Raw genomic sequence first — 26,525 nt, forward strand, 5'->3', positions numbered from 1 at the left:
TTAAAAACATTAAAGAAAAGAGATGAAAGAAAGCTTCTCTATTAATGAACTCAGAGTTGAAGAATCCTCTCTAAAAATCGCATAAAACGGCTGGAAAAAGGGTTTTTGTAAAAGTATGGAAGGTGATGTCTTAAAACGACCTAAATGACAAGTATTTATAGTCTTTAATACTCCAAGGTCTCTAGGGTTCCGAAATTGAGACTGGGAAATGAATTGGGCTTCAGAAATGGGCTTTTTAAGTCGGAGATGTCTGGTCGCGGTGACGTGAAGCATGACCATGGCAAATGAGGGCTTGGCCGCGGTGAATTATCTTGAGATCCAACCATTGGAATGTCTCCAAATCAATTATCTTGATTTATCTTGATATCCAACCGTCGGAATGTCTCCAAATCAAGTGCATTTGAAAGCTGGTTGAGTCTCTTGTTAAGTGTCAAATTTTGGGGGTGATCAGACGGTGAGAAGGTCTTCGTCTCTCCATTAGAGTTCAGATGGTCTGAATTTATCCAAAAAGTCTTTTTGTTCCAATTTACACCTCTTTCTCCCAAATTACCTGAAAAGTCTTTTAAATTTTGAAAACATAGAAATCCTTTGAAAATAGAGTAAAAACACCTGCAAATGATATTAAAGTGATCCATAAAAATGGTCAAAATCCGGTGTTATCCACTCCCCAATACTAACAAAACAAAGACCAAATCTCGGTGAGAAGTTTGAAAACGCAGGAACTAACTAAATCTCAGAGACCACACTTCTAGACTAATATTAATCATTATGCATCAATCGGGGATAGCCTAGAAAATTCTCACTAAAAATACGGGTTAACTAGTCCGTTAATCCGTAATGCGGAAATCTATGCACTTATATTTAACTTCCAGTTAACTAGCTCTTAACATTCATAAAACAATTTTGGTGGTTCACATCAAAGAAGGTATAAGCAAGGCGATCTAAGCTAGGTATAAAAAAGGGTTCATTCTAGGGGTGATGCTTAAAGTGTTTATGGGTTACCTGAAGATCTGGAGGATGCAAGATATTATGCAAAATTACAAGAGAGAGTGAACCTGTTGATATCCACAGTTTCCAGTCACTTTCTTCTTAACATAAATATTTGGTCTTCTTCCTCAGGTTCTCTCCTAATTCCCCCAGACTTAGATCTTTGTCTAGCTTACAAAATCATAGCTCCATATATGAATAATGGTTGCCTCCGCTCCAAATAATTTTGACAATCTAAGACTCATTAGGCTTTTGTTTCCTTTCCTTTCATTTTATTTATTTAATTTTTTATTTTTGAAAGGGGAAACACCTTTAGATATAGACTCATAGAGAGCACGAAATTACCAATAAGAATGATCTCTCTGTGGCAGCATAAATCTTGATAAAGTTTCTGATACTCTTCCTTCCCAATTCCATTCAGTCTTTCCCTTGAGTGACTGAAAACTACGTTGTTCCTCTTCTCTCTGACGTTTTTGCACATATCTGCTGATACAAACTAAAGAGAGATTGCATGAGGTTCAAAAATAAATATTTGCGTTTAGGATATGGTACCAGCTAAAGATGAACTAGCCACCTAGGACAACAAAGAGTGGTAAAAATGAGGAATCAGATGTCCTAGGTGTTATCTCGATGCCTGCCTATAATCAATGATGAGAAAATTAAACATCAATATTAAGGTCAAATAAAACGATCTAGTATATCCTGTCAGAGAGAATCTCAATGAATAGAAGTCCTCTGGTGGGAGTTCGTAGTGCAAGTACTTTAGCTACCGCCTAGTCTAGTGCTAACCACAAATGAAATATCATGCGTAGTGTAGATGCGTGCAGGTCTAAATCATCATAGTTTTATGTAAAACATTCCTGAAAAATACAAAAGTTGCATAGATTACATACTAAAGATTTAAAAAGTACTTGAAATTGAAAAAAAAACAAAGAAAGAAAATGATTAGTACGGATAGACATCCTCCCTCAGACTTAAATCACACTATCCCTAGTGTGAAAAATTTGGTGAGAAGATGGTAAATAAAAGCAAGATAGTCTAAAAATAAATGAAAAGAAAATGATGATAGAACCGTAGTGGTGGTGAAATGGCAATGAAGTGCTAATCGATAAATCTTCCTCTGATGTGTCTGCCTCGAACTGATGATGCTCCTGCAGAAGGTGACGACGTGCTCAAAATGTCGTCCCTGTCTCTCAACTCTGTGCTCCAGGTGATATGTTCATAACATGCATCATTTAGCTTGCATGTTTTTGTCCAAACCATGTTTTATTTCATGGATTTTAGGTCTTTAGGTATTGTTTTAGGACTTAGGGGTTTGCATTAGGTCCACGTGAGTCTTTGTATGGTTTGGAGTCTTAAACAGGTACTTTGGAGGCTTTTGGAGGAGAAAATGTGAGACCAAGTGATGCAATGGAGTTTGGAGGATCAGAAATGGTGGAAATGGTGTTTTTGGATCTGTGGGCAAAAGCCATGTACCGCAGGCTACAATTTCTCAGCTAAAATGCTTACCGGGTACCGGATGGAGGATGTATCGGCTGAATTTTATGCTGAGATAAGCTGGATTCTACCGGCTAAAAAGCTTACCGCGAGATCAGTTTATCGGCCAAAACCCCTGCACCAGTACATGGGCCCTCAGCTAAAACCTATTCTGCAGATACGCGCCAAAGATAACTCGTCCAGGGAGCCTTGCCGTCCGATTCAGCTTCCGTTGTATTAATACAAATTGGAGAGGATTAAGCCGTGGTTCCAGAGAAGTTGGAATCAGTGGATTCGGATCAATGAGCTGTGAGTTATAGCCATCAGGAGACATGCCAGTCTTGCTTGCACTCCAGACCAATCCGATGTGTTTGAAAGATTACGCAGGACGAAGCCCTTATTTACCAATTCAGTTTCCGAGGCCTTCATCAATATTCAAGCGCTTTGAGTCTTCTTTCCAGGACGCTTGATATCACACAATATGGTGCTCTGAGCTGGGAGATAGCTTCTCCGGAGTGAACACGGGTTTAAAAGCCTTTTTCCGGAGCATTCTGGTGCAATTCAAAGATCGACCGTCCGGGAGACCTTCCTTTCCCCGGATGCAATCAGGGTATTCACCAAAGTTCAAGCTGGTTGAGTGGACTTGATCTTGTGTCATTTGGAGTTCTGAACAGAAAGTTATAATGGTTTAAGTGTGGAGATGTCCCTATCACCGAGATGAACACCGGGCAAACTAACTTTGGTGGTGGGCTTATTTTGGGGATTTTTCTACACTGAGCCTAACAACGTGGTCCACACCGAGATAATGCACCCAGGTGCTAGTTGAGCCTTGCACCAATCCCATTGCTTGTTCAGCACCGACCACAACATCGGAGAAGAGCACCTCGGTGTAATGATATATTCATAAATTGCATCATTTAGTGTACATATTTCAGTCCAAGTCATGTTGCATTTGCATACATTTTAGGCCTTTAGGCTTTGTTTTAGGACTTAGGAGATTGCATTAGGTCGAAGAGAGTTTTGTATGGTTTGGAGTGTTAAAAAGTTGCTTATGGAGCTTATTTAGAGTGGAAAATGTGAACCAGATGAAGAAATGAAGTTGAAATTATCAAAAATGGTTGAAAAGGGCATTATGGAGCTTCTCCTCAAAAGGCTATACTGCTGGTCTGTGTTTCTTGGCTAAAACCCATACCGCAGGTAGGAATCTTGGCCAAAACACGTATTGGCTGCTTAAGCTTCTCGGCCAAAAATCTCGGCTGCAGATACATCTCAAAAATCACATTACCGGAAGATCTTGCCGGCCGATTCAGCTTCTGGGTCTGCATGAGATATCACGATAATCGAATCAAGGTTCCAGAACAGTTGTAATCAATCCATTTGGAGCAGCGAGCTGAAAGATAGAGCTATTGGAAGACAGACCTGTCTCGCATCCATTCCGAAGCAATCTGATACGTCTGAAAGATTGCCTGTCTGGGAAGCCTTTCCATCCGATTCAGCTGCCGGAATTTTCATAAAAGTTGGAGAAGATTGCGTCGTGGTTCCAGAACAGTTCTAATTATTGGATTCGGATCAGTGAGCTAAGAGTTATAGCGATCAGAAGACATGCCTGTCTCCCTTGCATTCCAAACCGATTCAATGTGCTTCAATGATTATGTAGGACGATGCTCTTCCTCTCCGATTTAAATTCCGGAGACTTCATCAAGATTCAAGAGCTTTGAGTCTTTTTTCAAGAACACTTGATATCACACGATTTGGAGCACTGATCTGGGAGATAACGTTTTCGGAATGAATACGATTTTAGATACCTTCTCAGGATCGTTCCGGTTTACTGCAAAGATCGGCCGTTCGGGAACCCTTCCATTCTTCGGATGCACTTGCACTCTTCATCACCGTTCTAGATAATTGAGCTGCCTTGCCACTGGAGTTTTAATAAAACCATTTGTACCAGTATTTCAGGAGTTATGCTGCCTCAAACGTGGAGTGGTCCGAGAAAATGAGAAATGCTGCGACTTGGGTGTGCAACTTGGGCAGGAGAGTGACCATCTCGCACAGCAGGCACAAGAACCAACTGAGCCAGGTCAGTACCCAGTTTTTCCTGGGCTGACCCGGCCCAAAACCCTTGCTATATATAGTTTTTTGGGGAAAAATCCTAAAACATCTTTCATTCTATCTTAGTTTCTCTTTTGTTTTCATTCCTTTTCAGTGTAAAAATGAGTTTGTTAAGAGATATCTAGAGGATTGAATCAATCTAAAGCTGTTTCTTATCATCTCATCTTCTTATCTTTGCTCCTAATCATGTTTAACATTATCTCTTGCAAAAGATTAGGTGTGTTAAGCATGATTAGTGAGTAGTCTTCTTTTAAGCTTCTAGGTGTGTAGATTAGGGTGCTTTGATGTTTGGTTAATGATGTTTAGGTTTTAGATTCTAATTTCCTTTCCTTAGTTAGCTTCTATTAATGCTAGATCTCTCATTATAAGCTTGATCTAGAACTTAGGCATTTCTCCACCCACAAGTTGTTTGATGAAATGTCTGAATGAGCTAAGCTATTAATTGAACCACATGGGAATGTCTGTTTGATGCATAAATTACATATTAGAACTGTCTCTTAATGCTTATTGATTCATATTTCACAAATGAGAATTTGGTTTGAAAGTGGATTAGTATAGAGATTAATGCCTTCATGAGAGGATTAGTCTAGTTTAGAGTTCTAAGTTAATTGGAATTAAGATCGTGTGATTGCTTGCTCTATCTTTCTGTGTAAGATTCAGTCTATCTTAGCTCTTTTTTTTGATGCACAAATAGGCTGTCTGGTCATTTTAGACTTGGAACCTTATGCTTGTTGATAGCTTATTCACTAATGAGAATCAGTCTTGATTAAGTAATTTGCAAAGGGATTTCTGTCATGGGAATGAATTAATCTGCTTTGGAAGTCTAGACTAAAGAATTTCAAGTGTTGCATTGTTTTCTTAGCATCATGAATCAACATTTAAATCACCCTGATCAATGATCACATCTAGAGGTTTAGCTTTCTCTTTATTTGAATTTAAGTCTTTTCTTTGTTGTCTTGCTTGTTTAGTTCTAGTTTGTATTGCTTGTTTCTAGTTTGTTTTATGTTTTTATATCACTTAATCACCAACCTGTTTCTTAATACTTGGATTAAAAATTGACCCTCATAGTCTTGGTTTCTAGATAATCTCCATTTGGATTGACCCTCAAGTGCTACAACACAAGAGGTTAATTGACCTTAGTAGGCTAAAAACCTACTATCAATTTGGTGCCGTTGGCAATTGGAGAGTTTAATCTAGCATTAGGACATTGGATCTTCTTGATATCAAGTCATTTTATTTTTTTTTACTGATTACTTTTCAAGTGCTGTCTTTGTTTTGAGGTGTATGAACACAAAAAGTCAAGCAAGAAGACAAAGAGAAAGAGCTGAGCACATTAAAAGGTTGGGTATGGATCAAGTGCAACAGGCTCATGGTGGTAATGGAAACCACCAGGATCAGCAAGAGGGTCCAGTACCACGTATAAGAACAGTTGTGGGGGCTGGTGATGAAGCCAATGCCCTGGGTCAAAGACATGGGATTCAAGCTCCTACACCTGAAAACAACTTTGAGATCAAATCTGGCTTGATCAACATGGTGCAATCAAACAAGTTCCATGGCTTGGCATTAGAAGACCCATTAGATCACATTGACAACTTTGATAGAGTTTGTGATCTAACTAAGATGAATGGAGTGAGTTAGGACAGTTTCAATTTAAGGTTATTTCCTTTTTCTCTAGGAGACAAAGCTCATCAATGGGAAAAGTCTCTACCTCAAGGATCAGTCACAACATGGAAGCAATGCAAAAGAGCATTTCTAACCAAGTTCTTCTCTTCATCAAGAACAGCAAGGTTAAGAAATGAAGTCTCAAGTTTCATTCAGAAGAACCATGAATCCTTTTGTGCGGCTTCAGAAAGATTTTGAAGGTATACCATGCAATGCCCTCACCATGGATTTTCAGATGCTCAGCTGCTAAGTACCTTCTACAGAGGTGCTTTACCAAAGGTCAGAATCCTCTTGGACACAGCTTCAAATGGTAATTTCACGACCAAGGAAGTCAATGATGCCATGACCCTTGTGGAGAATGTAGCTCAGAGTGATGAGCTTTATGGATCAGACTTTGACAGGAATTCAAGAGGCGCTGTGAGTGCTGAAGATGAAAGGACAAGGAAAGACATCTGGTCTCTCTAAACTTCTCCTAGCTTCTCATAAGTCAGTCAACTTGGTTAGAGATGTGAATCATGTGTTTGAAGACACATTTCAAGGAGAAGACATCACAGCTGAGGTAAACTTTGTAGGTTGACAACAAGGTTACCAAAAAGGTTTTACCTACTACAAGAATCACCCCACCCAGAACTCTCACTCTCACATCAATCACCAACAAGGTTTTTTCCCTCCCCAACAGCAAAGCCTCCAACAGAACTCAGGGAATAAGGATCAAGAAGTACATAATCTGCTCTAGCAGATCCTCCAAGGTCAAGCAAGTGGTGCCATGGACTTCAACAAGAAAATGACAGAGATTAACAACAAGGTGGATTCCACTTATTCTGATCTTCTAACTCAACTTTCAACCTTGGCTTCCAAAGTCAAGACTCTAAAGAACAACAAGGGCCACTGCAGTTCTCAAGCTCAAAGATCTTTATCAGGGACATCAGTTGCACATCAAACAGAATACTGCAATGCAATTCTCTCAAATGATGATAACAATGCTTCTGTCCTAAAAATTGAGGATCTTCTCCATGGCAATGTCTCAAGTGAAAAATGCCTGACAAAAGATGACGAGGACGCCATCATAGATGAGTTTGAGTTCTTGTTCTGTGATCTCAATGAGGACATTGAGAAAAAAGGTGGGGAGGCAGTTTGTTTTGATATGAAAAAGAATGATTCTGAGATTGCTGAAAGAAAGTATCAGAGAATGATTCAAGGAAGGACATCTGATGGAAACTTTAGCACTGGTTCAACAAGGGTGAAACCCAAAACTATTCCAAAGCTAGGTAATCCAAGAAAGTTCTCCATCTCATGCTCTCTTGGAAGCTTGAAAGTGGATAGTGCTTTATGTGATTCTGGATCAAGCATCAGTGTAATGAATTTAGACATGGTGGAGAGACTAAGGATCAAAACTCTAAAGCATCACCCCATCTCAATTACCTTTGGAGATTCATCCTCAAAGAAGCCATATGGAATCCTTGAAGATTACCCACTAAAGATTGGTGAATGCATAGTTCCAACTGATTTTGTGGTTATGAAGATTAAGAAAACCAAAGAGCTTCCTCTATAGCTTGTAACTCCTTTTCTGAATACCACATGAGTCTCTTATCCTCTTAAGCCTCCTCTAGCTGGGTTTTGTGGAATTATATCTGATGATTCTGATGAATTGAAACACTATGAGATGAAGTATGTGGGGAGTATTGGAACTATAGAAGAAGCTCAACCCCTTGAATTTATTGATAAGAAGAAAGAATCCTTAATAAGACCTGATCTTGAGTTTGAAGGAGATTTCTTTAGTGATGATGAAGCTGGTTTGGAATCTGTATCTCCTACACCAAGTTCGAAAGAGATTAGTAACAACAAAGGACAACAGTTCAAGCTCCCATGATAAGAGCTTAACAAGAACCAAACCATTCACTCTTGGGTCTTATTCTCAAGTCTTAACTCTCACCCCTTGGAAGTTTGATGGTAGAGCTGTGGAATACAAGGTTAAAGGCAATGGAAGATCAAGACCATTTGCCAAAGTCAGAGCTATCCTCACACCAGAGTTCAAGGACAAGGGATCTGATGGTGTCCAAGAGCTGACGAACAAGGACCTCATGCTTGAATTCATGGACAAGACAAGGAGCATCAAAGCTCCTCATCTCCCTCACTAAAAAAAGAGTATGAAAAGTCAAACTTAGTGACTTAAAACAAAGTGCTCTTGGGAGACACCCCAAGCTTATCTTTGTACATAAATCTTTTCATATTTTCTGTTCTTTTTCGTGTTTTAGGATATTTTGATGGGTTTTGTGAAGTGTTTTCAGGTCTAAGGTGACTTAGGGATGCTGTGGTCCAAGGACAAAGTGAAAAGAGTCTGAGAACAAGCTGAGGAAGGACTTAAGGCATGAAAACTGGTGAGCCACCTGGTGTGCTACATGGGTGTGCGAGTTGGACAAGGTCAGGTCCCATCTAGCACACCTGTTCGCAAATCACACCTACATGGGTGTGCGAGTCAGTTCTCCCCTGATCCAAGTAGCACACCTGTTCGCAAATCACACCTACATGGGTGTGCGAGTTGGTGTCTTCTAAGGCCATGTAGCAGCAACAAAAAAGGCCAGAACTTTCAAGAAGTTTTATGTGCGACTTGGGTGTGCGAGATAAGAAGGAGAGCAGCCCATTGAAGAAAGCCAAGCTTTATGTGCGACTTGGATATGCGAGTCGGTCCAAGACAAGTCCATGTCGCACAAAGGAGTACAAGCCAAGCCAAATCCTTCTCCAATGATGTCTAGCCTCACCTGGTGCAGCCACTTACTCCCCCTTTGCATAAGAACCTCATCAGGTATTCCAAACACTTGTAAATGAGCATTTAACATTTTTCTTTATCTTTTGCATATCATGTTTGATTTTTCCTCTTTCTCATGCTTTTATAACACAAGGGACTGTGTTATTTAAGTGTGGGGAGAGGCTTTGTGTTTACTAATCTTGTTTTCTCTTGTTCTTATTTCGATTTGCATCTTGAGTCTGCATCTAAGTGCACAGAAAAAAATCAAAAAAAAAAAATGAAAAATCTGAAAAGTTTTCATAAAAAATGTCATTTTAGTTGCATTCACGTTTTTAGGATTGAGTCTAGTTTCATAATCATATAGGTTGCATCACTTGCATGAGTGATATGCTCAAAGTTAAATCCCTAAGCTACTCTGCAAGAGCACAGATGTGCAGTTGTAGTATCTAGGGGTCGAACCACAGAGACAAGAAATCACTCAATAAACCTTATGTAGATAGAGTTACGCTAAGCCAAGATATGCGAAATAAATAGTGTTGCGACAAAAGTAAATAGAATAGCAATGAAGACAATTGTAAATTCGATGTGATAAAGGATAGGTCTAGGGTGATTTTCAGGAGATCAATGAATGCAAATCAACTTAACAAGTTAGGATTCAGTTATTAAGCACAGTTCTTGAACTCGAAACACAGAACTATAATTAACCAACTTCCGTTGTGAGAATTATCTAAGTTAAAATCCTAGAATCCCAAATTCCTTTGTAAATCCTACAAATTTAAACCAGCTTTAATGCACAAGTTCGATATGTTCACAAAGCTCCTAAACCAAATTCCTTTGCGAATAGTTACTTTGCTCAACTCAGGTTCTTTCCAGTTATTCAATTACACTTCCGTGTCAATTAAGCAACCTAAGATCTAAGTTCTAGGTGATCAGTCCAGAATTAGCTTTAAGAACAACCTAAGGTGAAGAACAAATAGATATGAACCCTAACTGGCAAGTTAATCAAACATTCAAAGAAAACCCTAATTAACCCTAAACCTAACAGATGATTTACTCAGACATGGTTATTGAAACAACAAACATGATGAATAGAAAGCAATAGATTAAATCGAAATAGATAAAGGGGTTCGAAATCTTCTCTCTAAACGAACAGAGTACAGACTTGTCTCCCCAAGCTCAGAAATCGCAAAAGCCGAAAACTCAGAGTATCTCTCTCTCTAAAATCTAAGGTGTCCGTAAAAAGGGAATAAAAATCCTATATATATCTCTAAGACACGTTTTGGGCTTCCTTGAAAACGTTTGGGCCCAACTCCTTCTTCAAATAGGAAACAAAATCGCCTTTTCCTTATTTCTCTGACAAGTGTCGCGCGTCACTCTCCATGGTGTCGAGCGTCACCAAAGCACAAAATCCATACTTGACGAATTTGATCCTAATTAAGCTCCAAAGTGCTCCAAAGTCTCCAGTTAAGCTCCAAACGTACCTATGACCTGAAAAGACTCCAAAAGACTCGAAAGACACTAAAAAGACTCTATAAATAAGACATATACCATGGTTAAAAACCATAAAAACCATGATATATCACTGTTGATCATTGCCGGATCACTTGCATGAGAGTAATGATAGGTTTCTTTGAGAGAGAATCATCTTAAGAACTTGAATTCATGGCCCTAGTTATTAATTCTCTATTGCTTGCAAAACTGGTATGAAATCAAGAGTGAACCATGCTTGGGACTAGTGTCTCAATACTTCTGTGTTAGTTGGATCAAGTTGTGATTAATCCAGCCTTGTTTAAAGTGAAAACCATAACTTGACAATCTAATTCTCATGTTTGTGCATGTCATTGTGAACTCATGGGTACCATAAAATATTTGAGCTCTCTTATCCCTTTTTACCACTCTTTGCTAGCTCAAATATCTGTTCTCTCATTTTGAGACAGTTTCCTGCCTTGAACCAAACCTTCCTTGAAGCCTGACACACTTTAGTGAGAGATGATGTGAGGCCTTTTTCTGAATAAACTGGACAGAAAGTGTTGGGTTTAGGGCAACAAGAGTAGAGTTTCATGTAGATCTAGCTCTGCATCATGAGTCTAGAGTATACTAGGATGTGATATTGGGAAACACTGAATGGAAAATAGAGAGTTTGAAATGAGAACCAGGGGATGGAAAAGAAAAGAAATCGGTTTGGGGTCTGTTGTTTAAAGAAAGAAAGCTCTTGTGTTTGAAAAGAAAATGTCTAGCCTCAAAGTGAAAAGAAAAGAAAAGAAGCCAAAAAGGCTCAAGTGTTTAAAGAGAAAAGAAAAGAGGCTAGACAATGCTATGTGAGAAAGAGCTAAGTGAAAGTTTTAGACCCCAAAAGCCTGAGTTTGAAAATGAAAAGATGAATTCCCTGGTGAGGAAAAGAATGAGAATAAAGTGAGAAGTGGGTTTAGAAGGCAATGGATGCCTTGAGAGAAGGGTAGCTTAGGTATGTTCTTCATGGGTGTAGACTTAAGGTGAAAGGCCAACTTGGGGGCATTGGGTAGATGGGATTCTACAAGTGTCGGACCTAGTGTCGCACGTCAAGTGTCGCACGTCACTCTCCATGGTGTCGAGCGTCACCAAAGCACAAAATCCATACTTGACGAATTTGATCCTGATTAAGCTCCAAAGTGCTCCAAAGTCTCCAGTTAAGCTCCAAACGTACCTATGACCTGAAAAGACTCCAAAAGACTCGAAAGACACTAAAAAGACTCTATAAATAAGACATATACCATGGTTAAAAACCATAAAAACCATGATATATCAACTCCCCCAGACTTAGCATTTGCTTGCCCTCAAGCAAACAGAACACCAAACAAGAGAAAGAAGTTTGAAAACACAGAGACTCAACCTTTCATTGGAACATCGCCCTTGACCAATTGCCTGCAACTCAACTACTGCTTCCTCATTCCAAATCGAACCACCATGTACTTCTCCGTAGACATTCACAGCTTTCCAGATTAAGTCCAAAATTCCACAACATTGTCCATAAACCCTCATCGCTGGATCTCACTGATGATTCCAATGCCGAGAACCTTCTAGATTCTTTCCCATTCTGTACTCAAACAAATCAGCCTTACAAACTTTGGTACCTTTTCTCTCCCCCAGACTTATTCTTTTCGCACATTCATCATCTCTTTTCTTCTCTTTTTCTTATGGCGCATACTCGACAAGGATAAAGCTGCGAGTACTGATGGTGTTTGCCACCAAGTCCCCGAGTTGTCCCCTTACCTTGTATCAAAGGTTTTCAGCGAATAGTGGGGTCATGGGAAACATTCCTACCCCTCACTTCCTTCCTTTGTGTGATCATTCCAACTTAGAAGTGAAATAATGGGATCCTTGGAAACATTCCTAACCCTTCACTCCTAAGCGAAAATCATCTCAATCTTTTTGCCTTTTCCTTTCTTAGCTCGTCACAAGGGAGAGAAATCACTTCATTAAATTTCACATAGGCTTTCATTGATCAAGTACGAATGAGGAATCAAGCTCTAAGGCATTAGTCACATCAGCGAGTTAAAAGTGAAGTTCAGTACTTAGCTCAGGTTAGTGGATTTTGTTGGAAACATGGACGCCTCTAGTCAACTGGTCAGCCTTTGGATTTTTCATTAGTCGGATCTAGACTGAATCTGCAGCCGTGGTCACTTAGATAAAAGGTCAGCGCAATAATTCCAGGAAAAGCATCATAATCTCCAACAGGTTTTGACTCAAAAACAATTTGACACAACTGACTCTTAAGAAAAACAGACACAATGTCAGCAACTACCTCCCCCAGACTTAAACAACACTGTCCCCAGTGTTATCAAATCCGAAGTTGGTGACAAAAGAGAAAGTCAGAAGGAAGAATGCAACGGGTTAGAATATCTTACTACTCAGTTAGGTCGACCAACACACAGCTCAGATTCAGAAGAAAACAAGCTTAGGGCGAAAGTGCAAGGGTGGTGACGCGCGATACCAAAGATGGTGTCGCTCGACAGCACAGTGCAGAGAGCAATCGTCGCGATCATCTATGTTAGCACTGTCAGATCACTCAGAGAAAAGTTAGTAGTAACAATACAACCCATAGATGCATAAATCCAACAAAGTCTCACAACAGGTGTGGCTGACACAACAGACTCAAACAAACGAAAATAAAAAGAGAAGAAAAACAGAAGACAAGAAAACAGAACCAGAATGACAAAGGAACTAGTCCTCATTGCTAGTAGTAGCATCATCAGATGGCGTGGGTGAGCGAGATCGCGGGCGAGTAGGGCGAACACATCCGCAGCGAGAGAGAGTAGCGATGGCACTCCAGATGCTCTGAAAACTCTGAATGACATACCGCTGGAAAGCAGCAACCTCCATGGGAACCTCTGGCTCAGTGGGAAGATCAGGGAGAGGTACTGTGGTGTCTGCGGAGCGAGGTATCTGATCGTCCTCGGAAGTGGAAGCACGAGCTCTGGAAGAAGAACCGCGAGACACAGTAATCAAAACTCTCCTCTCGGGCATGAAACGAAGCGCGGCGCAGGTGGTGCCTATGTCAGTGCGTGCACGATCAGGGAGCTGAATCCAGTATGAACCAGCTGTAGTGCGAAAGGACCACTGATTGTTGTGGTTAATCCAGGAAGCATGGCGTAGGTGATCCAAATCAATAGCTCGGCGAGTCGTGACAATGGTGCTGTTCTCCGTGCTGATCCGAAAATACTGGAAGATAGGGGTCAGCAAGCTACCAACAGATTCAGTGCGCTGCGTCGTACCTGCTCCAGAGAAAGGTTTGGTTTGCAAAGAAACCAAGTGATGAGCGAAAACAGCTCCCATGTTGACATCAGTAGCGTGCGCTGAACTCCGGTAATGCTCACCATCTGTCAAATCACCAATGCCAACATAAAGAAGAGCCAACTCAGAGAGACGCATCTTACCCGGGGTCGACTTGCACTGAATAGTGTTGCCCAGGACACGTAGAAGGCATCGCAGAACAGGGTGGCGCACGTCGGTCTGAGATGTAGTCTTCGAATCATAACTCCCATTCCCAAAATGGGACCAGAAATCCTGCACATCGAACATCTGAGTAGGGAGGGTGACTCTCGGGAGATCCTTGCGAAACCCATATAAGGCACATAGGTCGCGAAAGGGGAGCCTGTAACGAACTCCGCGGATCATGAAAGTTAGAGTGCCCTCCTGCGCATTTGGAGCATGTTCGTTGGTGTAGGAGATGCGAACAGAGGCGAGGAACTGACGAACAAGGTCAGGAAACAGATCGTAGGGTCGGGTAGCCATAGATCCCAATCCAAGCTTCGTCAACAAACGCAGGAGCTCAGAATCCAAACCCAAACGCCTCATATCCAGAATGTCCAAGAACCTGGTGGGAAGTATCTTCACATTGAGCCAGGCGTTGTAGAAGAAAGTGTCGTAATCATCCCAGTCATCTGAAATTGGCCTGTGTAGACACTCAACGCTCTCAGCAACAGCTCGAGGTGGCTCGTCCCAGATCCTGCGTGTTGGAATGCGCAGATTCTCTCGTTTAGGCCAAGGGCGCCTAATCCTCTCGTCAGGTGAATCAGGGAGGGCAGGAGGCGATGGTGGCGGTGAGGCGGAGGCTCGTGGTGGTGCAGCCGGGCGAAGATGGGAAGTCGGGAACACCTGCAACTCCTGGGAGTCAAGGAATTTGACCAAGTAACGAGATCGTGCGAGTCCAGCTTTCACGGTTGCACGTTGCCACAAGTCACCATCCAAAACCTCGACGTGGTCTCCGAGTTGGAAGGTTAATTCGACTGGAGGTTGCGAACTGGAGGCGGCGTCCCTGCATTGTCGCTTGCGTGGAGGCATCTGCAAAAGAGGAAACAGAGCAAACCAACAAAAGAAAAGAATCTCAAGTCAGTGAACAAGTAAGTACAAGTGATGTTCTCCAGCAAGTCGGATCAGCGACAAGGAGGAGTCCAGCGACACATGCATTCAGAAATCTCCCTAAGACCACAACAAATTTCACACTCGCAAACTTTGAAGTGCAATAGGCATGAAGAACAAAATTCTCAAACTAGCCAAATGAACCGTTTAAAGCGCATGGGAGTGGTCGAAATCTGCCCTAAATGGATCGCCATAGGTGAAATCAAGCAAAGCATCAACCCAAAAAGAGCAATTTCGACAAACAAACCTGAGGTACCGAAATCGAAAAAGTGGAGAATCGAAGTGTGTACCTTGGTGGAATGGCAAATCGATGAGAGAAACAGATAGAGGGTGAAAATCTGATGAGGTTAGGCTTTGGAATCACTCAAATCGGTGAAGATTTGAGTAATTTCGGTTGTGGTGAGGGTGGTTATGGCGAAAGTGTCGAGTGCGGCGAGGAGGAAGGGAGGAAAAAGGGTGTGAGGGTGAAGGTTTTAAATAAACGTGGGAAAAAGAAGACTTACCTATTTGTGAGTGACGGGCGACACCTAGGGTGGTGACGCGCGACACTTGCAAAGTGCGAATGCTATTGTCCTCGTGCCCGATCCGCTTCCGATTCCCCTCCGGTTCTGGAATTCCGGGTAAGCTAGGTCCGAAACATGAAATTTTTTTTTTTTTTTTTTTTTTTTTTTTTTTTTTTTTTTTTTTTTTAGAGGTAACAAGTGACAGGCGACACCTAGTATGGTGTCGCTCGACACCAGCCCTGTTTCACCTGAAACATGAAAAGAAAAACGAAAATCAATTGAAACAAAAAGACTTATTTACAGACTCACCAGTGGATTGCCTTCCACCAAGCGCTTGTTTAAAGTCATTAGCTTGACTCGATGGCGATTCAGGCAGGAGGTGCACCATCCAGAGGCACGATATGTCCATCCGGAATCTCAGCTTTGGCCCAGTAGTGCTTCACTCTTTGTCCATTCACTGTGAACTCTCTGCTACCATCTGGTGTGAGGAGGACGACAGCGCCATAGGGGCGAACCTCTTTGACTATGAAAGGGCCTGACCATCGAGAACGAAGTTTACCAGGAAACAATTGCAAACGAGAGTTATACAGAAGTACCTGATCATTCGGTTCGAATTGCCTAGAGAGGATTTTTGAATCATGATACGCCTTGGTCCTCTCTTTGTACAACTTCGAATTCTCATAGGCATGGTGCCTGATTTCATCCAACTCATTCAGCTGTATCAGTCGCCTCTCTGCAGCAGACTTGATGTCGAAATTCATCAGCTTTATCGCCCAGGCTGCCTTGTGTTCAATCTCCACTGGAAGGTGACAAGGCTTTCCATAGAGCAGGTGGAAAGGTGTGGTGCCTAGAGGTGTTTTGAACGCTGTCCTGTACGCCCAGAGTGCATCGTCCAACTTCGCAGCCCAATCCTTTCGAGTTTTACCCACTGTCTTCTCCAGAATCTCTTTGATCTGACGATTCGAGACTTCGACCTGTCCACTTGTCTGAGGGTGATAAGGAGTTGCAACTCGATGATGAACTCCATGCTTCCTTAGGAGTTTTTCGAAAATCTTGTCAATAAAGTGAGAACCACCATCACTTATAACAATTCGAGGCACTCCAAATCGAGGAAAGATGATGGTCTTGAACATCTTAAGGACCACTGAAGAATCGTTGGTGGGACTGACAATGGCTTCGACCCACTTTGAGACATAATCAACAGCAACCAGGATGTACTTGTTTCCATAAGAAGAGGGAAAAGGACCCATGAAATCGATACCCCAGCAGTCGAATACCTCAACCTCAAGGATGAAATTCTGTGGCATCTCATGTCGTTTGCTGACCTTTCCTCTCCTCTGACAAACATCGCACTGCGAGATGAATGCATGTGCGTCGCGAAACATGGTAGGCCACCAGAAACCTGCTTGAAGAACCTTAGACACTGTTTTGAATGTTGCAAAGTGTCCAGCATATTCGGATCCATGACAATGAAACAGCACTTCTGGAACCTCTGACTCTGCAATGCATCTTCTGTAAATCCCATCAGAACAGTGCTTGTACAGATATGGCTCATCCCAGTGGTATCTTCGCAGCTCTCTCAGGAACTTCTTCTTTGCATAGCCCTTAAAGTTCTCAGGCTCAGCCTCTGCAGCGAGATAGTTGGCAATATCGGCATACCAAGGGCGTTGGGTAGCGGATACAGCAGCTGAACTGGTCTCAGGAAGTCTGTTTCGAATTTGGAAGGTCTCTGTGTTCGCTTGAGAAAGGTGACGCGCGACACTAGTGGTGGTGTCGCTCGTCACTAACGTTCCTCCAACTCGAAAAACCTGCAATTCTTCGTCAAAACTGCTCTGGAATTTGGTTTCCACATAATACACATTCTCCTCTGGCAGGAAAAAAATCGTCTATGGGTACGTCGTCTTCAACCCTGATGCATGAAAGATGATCTGCCACACCATTCTCAACCCCCTTCTTGTCCTTGACCTCAATATCGAATTCTTGAAGGAGTAGCACCCATCGGAGCAACCTAGGCTTCGCATCCTTCTTCTGCATCAAGTATTTGAGTGCAGAATGGTCTGTGTGCACAATCACTTTCGATCCCACAAGGTATGGCCGAAATTTCTTAAAAGCAAAGACCACAGCCAACAGCTCTTTCTCAGTAGTAGCATAATTCCTTTGAGCATCATCCAGAGTTCGACTGGCATAGTAGATGGCATGAAGCTTTTTATCCTTCTTCTGTCCTAGAACAGCACCAACAGCAAAATCACTAGCATCACACATTACCTCAAAAGGCAAATTCCAGTCAGGAGGCTGCACAATGGGGGCGCTGATCAGGGCATGCTTGATCTGTTCGAACGCAGAAAGGCACTCATCTGTAAACTCAAACTTAGCATCTTTGCAGAGCAGAGCAGTAAGAGGGCGTGCAATCTTGCTGAAATCTTTGATGAAGCGACGATAGAAACCTGCATGACCCAGAAAACTTCTAACCGATTTCGCAGAATCAGGTGGTGGCAAGCTCGTCATGACGTCAATCTTCGCGCGATCCACTTCGATGCCAGCTGCAGAAACCTTATGCCCAAGCACAATCCCATCTCTGACCATAAAGTGACACTTTTCCCAGTTAAGGACCAAGTGTTTCTCTTCACAGCGAGCCAGAACCTTGCAGAGGTTATCCAGACAGTCCTTAAAAGATGATCCGTAGACGGAGAAATCATCCATAAAGACCTCCATGAAATCCTCAATCATGTCAGTGAAGATGGACATCATACATCTCTGAAACGTCGCAGGAGCATTACAGAGTCCAAAGGGCATCCTGCGATATGCGAAAGTGCCGTATGGACATGTAAAGGTGGTCTTCTCCTGATCGTCTGGGTGGATAGGGATCTGGAAAAATCCTGAGTACCCATCGAGGAAGCAGTAGTAGGGATGGCTTGCAAGTCTCTCCAGCATCTGATCAATAAAGGGCAATGGGAAGTGATCTTTCCTGGTTGCTGCATTCAGCTTCCTGTAATCGATGCACATCCTGTGTCCAGTCACTGTGCGCGTCGGAATCAACTCATCCTTGTCATTCTTCACAACTGTAACCCCTCCTTTCTTGGGAACCACGTGCACAGGACTCACCCAGGCACTATCTGAAATTGGATAGATGATTCCAGCTTCCAGCAACTTCATGATCTCCTTTTTGACGACGTCTTTCAGGTTAGGGTTCAGCCTGCGCTGGTGCTCGATCGACGACTTCGACTCATCCTCCAGGTGGATTCGATGCATGCACAAGTCTGGTGAGATACCTGAAATATCATCAAGAGAATAGCCAAAAGCTTTGCGATGCTTGCGCAGCTTGCTCAGTAGTAAGGTAACCTCGGCATTATTCAAAGAAGAGTCGATAATGACTGGATAAGTAGAATTAGAGCCCAGGAATGCGTACCTTAGTCCTGCAGGGAGTTGTTTGAACTCAATCTTAGGTGCTTTCTCCTCACTCCAGTCGGATAACTGCTTCACCTTTGCAGGAGTCTCAAGCTGTTCAACCTGCGATGCTAGCTGCATCACATGCTCGCTGGAGTCCAACATCTTCGAGTAAGATGCTGAAATTTCGTCCAAGTGTTCAGCTTCAGATGCAGACGTGGTCAAAGCTCTCTCAAGTGGGTCTGTAGGAAGCATCTCATGGAAAAACTCCTCAGCAAACTCTGTGAGAGTGTCGACATAGAAGGTCTGACCATCGATGGTGGGCTTCTTCATCAGCTTGTCCATGTCAAAGTTCATCACCAGATCTCCAACATTCAGAGCAATCCTGCCTTTCCTGACATCGATGATAGCACCTGCTGTAGCTAGAAAAGGTCTCCCAAGGATAAGAGGATCTTTAGGCTCCTCTCCATACTCCAAAACCACAAAGTCAGTCGGTATCATGCAGTCTCTAACCTTGATTGGAACATCTTCTAGCACCCCTTCAGGTATCCTTGTCGAACGATCAGCTAGGATGAGGGAGATCCTTGTTGGCTTGAAATCAGTCATGCCGAGATTGACAGCTACCGAATAAGGCATGAGATTAACACTTGAACCTAGATCACACAGCGATCTCTTGAATCTCTCTGTGAAGATAGAGCAATCCAAGACAAAGCTTCCTGGATCAGACAGCTTCTCTGGAATTCGGTTCTGAATCACTGCACTGACTTGCTCAGATATCATCATCACTCCCTGTTCATGGCTGAGATTATTGGTTACCATTCGTTTCACATAGCGTCTGATGACAGGGGTGATTTTTACAGCATCAACCAAAGGTATCTCAATCACAAGCTTTTCCATCAGAGCTTTGCATCGTGCATCATCAAGCTCTTGCTTGGACTTCCTAGGGCTCCTTGGGTAAGGAACTTTAGGTTTGTAGACTTTTTCCTCTGCAGATTTCGGATTCGGAGCATCAACAGCTTCGCTCTGCAATTGGTGACGCGCGACACTAGTGGTGGTGTCGCTCGTCACCGGCTCTGCAATCTCAGGAACTGCTTCAGAACCTTCTAAGTCCACGACTTCAGGTGCAGGAGGCGTCTTCGTGGGCTCAGAACGCAGATTTTTACCACTCCTCAACGTGATAGCACTGCAGTGATGCCTTGGATTGGTGTCAGTCTTCCCAGGAAGAAAACCCTCTTGCCTTTTAACAGAACCTGCAGTTTGGGCTACCTGTGTATCGAGCTGCTTGACATGGGTGTTCAGAGCTTCGATTTTTCCATTCAGATCGAGGTAAAGAGCATCCATCTTCCCATTAAAGTCCACGGTGAGCTTCTGCTGACCTTCCAGAATCTGTTCCAGCATAGACTTCATCTCATTGTCAGGATTTTGAGGTTGAGATGAAGGAGTGCTGTAGTTTCTGGAAAAACTGTTGTTGGAGAAAGGTTTCTGGTACTGAGGCTTAGGCGTGTAACCAGAGAAATTCTGATTACTGTTGAAGGTATTCCTCTGATTGTTTCCACTGTAATTTCCACTGTAGCTTCTGTTACCTTGCTGATTACCAAACCTCTGACCCTGAAATCCTGATCCACTGACAAAGTTGACATCCTCTTCCTCAGCTGCATCCTCAGGTTCGAAACTCTCCACCTCCTGTGCGAATCTGACCGATTTCTTACCCACTAAAAGGCTGTGCACAGAGTCAAGTTTAGCCTTCACTTCAGCGATCTGCGATCTATCCATGTTCCCAGCTTGCTTCTTTCGCTCAAGATCAGCATTCTTGGTGCTGTTGCTGGATGCCAAATTTTCGATGAGCTCAACAGCTTCGTCTGGGTATCTGGTGTTGAAGTTACCATTGCTTGCTGCATCAAGTGCCATCTGATACCTCCAGTCGATGCCTCTGAAGAAAATACCCAGCAACTGCACATCGCTGAAGCCATGATGAGGGCAGTCTCGCTGGTACGATTTGAATCGCACCCAAGAAGCCTTGAACGCTTCAGTAGGGTCCTGAGAGAAAGTCGAAATTTTCGTCCTCAACTCCTCAGACCTAGCATCGTCGAAGAAGTTGTGCAGGAAGGCGTTCCTGGTCTCTTCCCAAGTGGTGAGTGATCCTGGCTCCAACTGCTTCAACCAGTTAGCTGCTTCTCCAGCAAGAGAGTAAGGAAACAGCTTGCAGAGGAGGAAATCATTGGACACTCCATTGTATTTGATGCTGGTGACCAAATCCTCAAACCTCTCGATGTGATCCATAGGGTGCTCATGAGAATGGCCATGGAATGGATGCTGACCCACAAGAGTGTAGTACACAGGCTTCAGCTCAAAATCGTTTCTTTGAAATGCAGGAGCGCGAATCGCAGAACGATTTGCATAGAACTGCTCAGGCCTGTTGTAGTCTCCAAGTGTTCGTCCACGTCCAGCTGCAGGTGCAGGTTCCCTCGCATTCCGATCCTCCGGAACGTTCCTCTGTTGTGGAACGATCGCAGCATTCCCACGCGGTGCAGGTGGTGGATTCTGGTCAACAACATCCACAGGTAAAGGAGCTGGTGGAATGATGTTACCATCTCCATCAATCCTTTGGCCTCTCGCATTGCACAGATGACCCTCTCGGTCTCTCCAGGTTCCATCATCATCACGAACAAGTCCATTGGCGTTTTCCATCATTGCCGGATCTCTTGCTTTCCGTTTCGTTCGCTCTAACTCAGCTAGCTGTTCGTTGCTCAAATTCACTAGCGGGATGTCCTTGTTGCTCCTGGTTCCACGAGTATGCATAAACCTGAAACACCAAAAACAAAGAGAGAAAACGAAAATAAGTAAACTAGGTTAAAGAAAAGAGGTGTCGCGCGACACCACAAGTGGTATCGCTCGACACTAAGTTGAAACTCAAAGACTAGGTTTAATGGCGAAATCAAGTCCCCGGCAACGGCGCCAAAACTTGATATGCTCAAAGTTAAATCCCTAAGCTACTCTGCAAGAGCACAGATGTGCAGTTGTAGTATCTAGGGGTCGAACCACAGAGACAAGAAATCACTCAATAAACCTTATGTAGATAGAGTTACGCTAAGCCAAGATATGCGAAATAAATAGTGTTGCGACAAAAGTAAATAGAATAGCAATGAAGACAATTGTAAATTCGATGTGATAAAGGATAGGTCTAGGGTGATTTTCAGGAGATCAATGAATGCAAATCAACTTAACAAGTTAGGATTCAGTTATTAAGCACAGTTCTTGAACTCGAAACACAGAACTATAATTAACCAACTTCCGTTGTGAGAATTATCTAAGTTAAAATCCTAGAATCCCAAATTCCTTTGTAAATCCTACAAATTTAAACCAGCTTTAATGCACAAGTTCGATATGTTCACAAAGCTCCTAAACCAAATTCCTTTGCGAATAGTTACTTTGCTCAACTCAGGTTCTTTCCAGTTATTCAATTACACTTCCGTGTCAATTAAGCAACCTAAGATCTAAGTTCTAGGTGATCAGTCCAGAATTAGCTTTAAGAACAACCTAAGGTGAAGAACAAATAGATATGAACCCTAACTGGCAAGTTAATGAAACATTCAAAGAAAACCCTAATTAACCCTAAACCTAACAGATGATTTACTCAGACATGGTTATTGAAACAACAAACATGATGAATAGAAAGCAATAGATTAAATCGAAATAGATAAAGGGGTTCGAAATCTTCTCTCTAAACGAACAGAGTACAGACTTGTCTCCCCAAGCTCAGAAATCGCAAAAGCCGAAAACTCAGAGTATCTCTCTCTCTAAAATCTAAGGTGTCCGTAAAAAGGGAATAAAAATCCTATATATATCTCTAAGACACGTTTTGGGCTTCCTTGAAAACGTTTGGGCCCAACTCCTTCTTCAAATAGGAAACAAAATCGCCTTTTCCTTATTTCTCTGACAAGTGTCGCGCGTCACTCTCCATGGTGTCGAGCGTCACCAAAGCACAAAATCCATACTTGACGAATTTGATCCTAATTAAGCTCCAAAGTGCTCCAAAGTCTCCAGTTAAGCTCCAAACGTACCTATGACCTGAAAAGACTCCAAAAGACTCGAAAGACACTAAAAAGACTCTATAAATAAGACATATACCATGGTTAAAAACCATAAAAACCATGATATATCACTGTTGATCATTGCCGGATCACTTGCATGAGAGTAATGATAGGTTTCTTTGAGAGAGAATCATCTTAAGAACTTGAATTCATGGCCCTAGTTATTAATTCTCTATTGCTTGCAAAACTGGTATGAAATCAAGAGTGAACCATGCTTGGGACTAGTGTCTCAATACTTCTGTGTTAGTTGGATCAAGTTGTGATTAATCCAGCCTTGTTTAAAGTGAAAACCATAACTTGACAATCTAATTCTCATGTTTGTGCATGTCATTGTGAACTCATGGGTACCATAAAATATTTGAGCTCTCTTATCCCTTTTTACCACTCTTTGCTAGCTCAAATATCTGTTCTCTCATTTTGAGACAGTTTCCTGCCTTGAACCAAACCTTCCTTGAAGCCTGACACACTTTAGTGAGAGATGATGTGAGGCCTTTTTCTGAATAAACTGGACAGAAAGTGTTGGGTTTAGGGCAACAAGAGTAGAGTTTCATGTAGATCTAGCTCTGCATCATGAGTCTAGAGTATACTAGGATGTGATATTGGGAAACACTGAATGGAAAATAGAGAGTTTGAAATGAGAACCAGGGGATGGAAAAGAAAAGAAATCGGTTTGGGGTCTGTTGTTTAAAGAAAGAAAGCTCTTGTGTTTGAAAAGAAAATGTCTAGCCTCAAAGTGAAAAGAAAAGAAAAGAAGCCAAAAAGGCTCAAGTGTTTAAAGAGAAAAGAAAAGAGGCTAGACAATGCTATGTGAGAAAGAGCTAAGTGAAAGTTTTAGACCCCAAAAGCCTGAGTTTGAAAATGAAAAGATGAATTCCCTGGTGAGGAAAAGAATGAGAATAAAGTGAGAAGTGGGTTTAGAAGGCAATGGATGCCTTGAGAGAAGGGTAGCTTAGGTATGTTCTTCATGGGTGTAGACTTAAGGTGAAAGGCCAACTTGGGGGCATTGGGTAGATGGGATTCTACTCTTGTATGCATCAGTTGCCTTTTACCCTTATCCTTCTCTTAAAGTTATTCCTTCTTGAGTGATCCCTTGAGCTGCATTGAACCCATAAGCTTTGAATGAGATCATCTTTGTCTCATAACCTCATCCCTAAACCAAATGAGTTCACATGATTTGCATGAGCATGATCCACATTATACTTAAATGAATGTCAAAGGGCTGGAGTTAGGAATTCTTGTGAAGGTTGACACTTAAGTTTGGTTCACTTGGTGATGAGCATGGCTAGTTTTTATGAGTACACTAGTTTGTATTGCAATTTAGAATTGGTAACTAGGACCATGAGTTGAACTCTTTTGATGATTACTCTCTCTCTCTCTTTAAGAAATGTAAACTCCCAAACTCATTCCCTCTCTCTCTCATTTGTTCTTTTTGCTTGAGGACAAGCAAAGGATAAATGTGGGGGAGTTGATATATTCATAAATTGCATCATTTACATATTTAAGTCCAAATCATGTCTCATTTGCATACATTTTAGGTCTTTAGGAATTGTTTTATGACTTAGGAGATTGCATTAGGTCCAAGAGAGTTTTGCATGGTTTGGAGTGTTAAACAGGTGCTTATGGAGCTTATTTGGAGTGGAAAATGTGAACCAGATGAAGAAATGGAGTTGAAATTAAAAAAAATGGTGAAAAAGGGCATTATGGAGCTTCTCGGCAAAAGGCTGTAATGCTGGTCAGTGTTTCTCGGCTAAAACCCATACCGTGGGTAGGATGCTCGGCCAAAACACGTACTGGCTGCTTAAGCTTCTCGGCCAAAAATCTCGGGTGCAGATACATCTTAAAAATCACGTTACCGGAAGGTCTTGCCGGCCGATCCAGCTTCCGGGGTCTTCATCAGATATCATTATAATGTAATCAAGGTTCTAGAACAGTTGTAATCAATGCATTTGGAGCAGCGAGCTGAAAGATTCGGCTACCGGAAGACAGACCTGTCTCGCATCCCTTCCAAAGCAATCCGATACATCTGAAAGATTGCCTGTCTGGGTAGCCTTTCCGTCCGATTCAGCTGCCGGGGTCCCCATGAAAGTTGGAGAGGATTGCGTCGTGGTTCTATAACAGTTCGAATTATTGAATTCGGATCAGTGAACTGAGAGTTATAGCAATCAGAAAACATGCATGTCTCGCTTGCATTTCATACCGATTCGATGTGCTTCAATGATTACGCAGGACGATGCTCTTCCTCTCTGATTCAGTTTCCGGAGCCTTCATCAAGATTCAAGATCTTTTAGTCTTGTTTCCAGAACACTTGATATCACACGATTTGGAGCTCTTATCTGGGAGATAAAGTTCCCGGAATGATGACGGTTTTAGATGCTTTCTCAGGATCGTTCCGGTTTACTGCAAAGATCGGCCGTCCGGGAACCCTTACATTCATCGGATGCACTTGCACTCTTCATAAAATTTCTAGATAATTGAGCTGACTTGCCACTGGGGTTTGACTCACGCCATTTGGACCATTAGTCCAGGAGTTATGCTGCCTCAAACGAGGAGTGGTCTGAGAAAATGAGAAATGCTGTAACTAGGCTGTGCGACTTGGTAAACTCGCACCCATGAATTCTCATACTCTTGAAGCAAGCTGCGACTTTATAGATGTGTGTAAAGAGACTTTGAGCATGGTAGAGGTTTCCAGATCAAATTTGGCTTAGTCCAAAAAGCTATGCGACATGGGTGTGTGAGTTGGACATGAATAAGACCGACTTGGGCGTGCGACTTGGGCAGGAGAGTGACCATCTTGCACAGTAGGCACAAGACCCGAATGATCCAGGTCAGTACCCAGTTTTTCCTGGGCTGACCCAGCCCAAAACCCTTGCTTTATATAGTTTTTTGGGGAAAAACCCTAAAACATCTTTCATTCTATCTTAGTTTCTCTTTTGTTTTCTTTCCTTTTCAGTGTAAAAACAAATTCGATTAAGAGATATCTAAGGGATTTAATCATCTTAAAGCTGTTTCTTATCATCTCATCTTTTTATATTTGCTTCTAAACATGATTAACATCACTTCTTGCAAAAGATTAGTTGTGTTAATCATGATTAGTGAGTAGTCTTCTTTTAAGCTTCTAGGTGTGTAGATTAGGGTGCTTAGCTGTTTGATTTATGATGTTTAGATTCTAGATTATCATTTGCTTTCCTTATTTAGCTGCTCTTAATGCTAGATCTCTTATTATAAGTTTGATCTAGAACTTAGGCATTTCTTTACCCACAAGGTGTTTGATGAAATGCCTGAATGAGCTAAGCTAAGGGTTTATGTTAATTGAACCACATGGGAATGTCTGTTTGATGCATAAATGACATATTAGAACTGTCTCTTAATGCTTATTGACTCATATTTAACAAATGAGAATTGGTTTGAAAGTGGATTAGTATAGAGATTAATGCCTTCATGAGAGGATTAGTCTAGTTTAGAGTTTTAAGTTAATTGGAATTGAGATCATGTGATTGCTTGCTAATATTCAGTCTATCTTAGCTCTTATTTTGATGCACAAAGAGGCTGTCTGGTCATTTTAGACTTGGAACCTTATGCTTGTTGATAGCTTATTCACTAATGGGAATTAGTCTTGATTAAGTAATTTGCAAAGGGATTTCTGTCATGGAAATTAGTTAATCTGCTTTG

The 26,525-nt window shown here is 42.1% G+C and overlaps 2 non-coding genes across 2 annotated transcripts; one reads left to right on the plus strand and one right to left on the minus strand.

The window, feature by feature from the left end:
- Positions 1-6,357: 6,357 nt before the first annotated feature.
- Positions 6,358-6,464, minus strand: LOC112084865. Its single transcript, XR_002898523.1, has one exon. It is a non-coding gene; the product is annotated as a small nucleolar RNA R71 (small nucleolar RNA).
- Positions 6,465-20,728: 14,264 nt separating this feature from the next.
- On the plus strand, positions 20,729-20,835 carry LOC112084971. Its single transcript, XR_002898617.1, has one exon. It is a non-coding gene; the product is annotated as a small nucleolar RNA R71 (small nucleolar RNA).
- The last annotated feature ends 5,690 nt before the right edge of the window (positions 20,836-26,525 follow it).

Source organism: Eutrema salsugineum, unplaced genomic scaffold, assembly GCF_000478725.1.
Source record: "Eutrema salsugineum unplaced genomic scaffold, Eutsalg1_0 scaffold_4, whole genome shotgun sequence".
Taxonomy (NCBI): domain Eukaryota; kingdom Viridiplantae; phylum Streptophyta; class Magnoliopsida; order Brassicales; family Brassicaceae; genus Eutrema; species Eutrema salsugineum.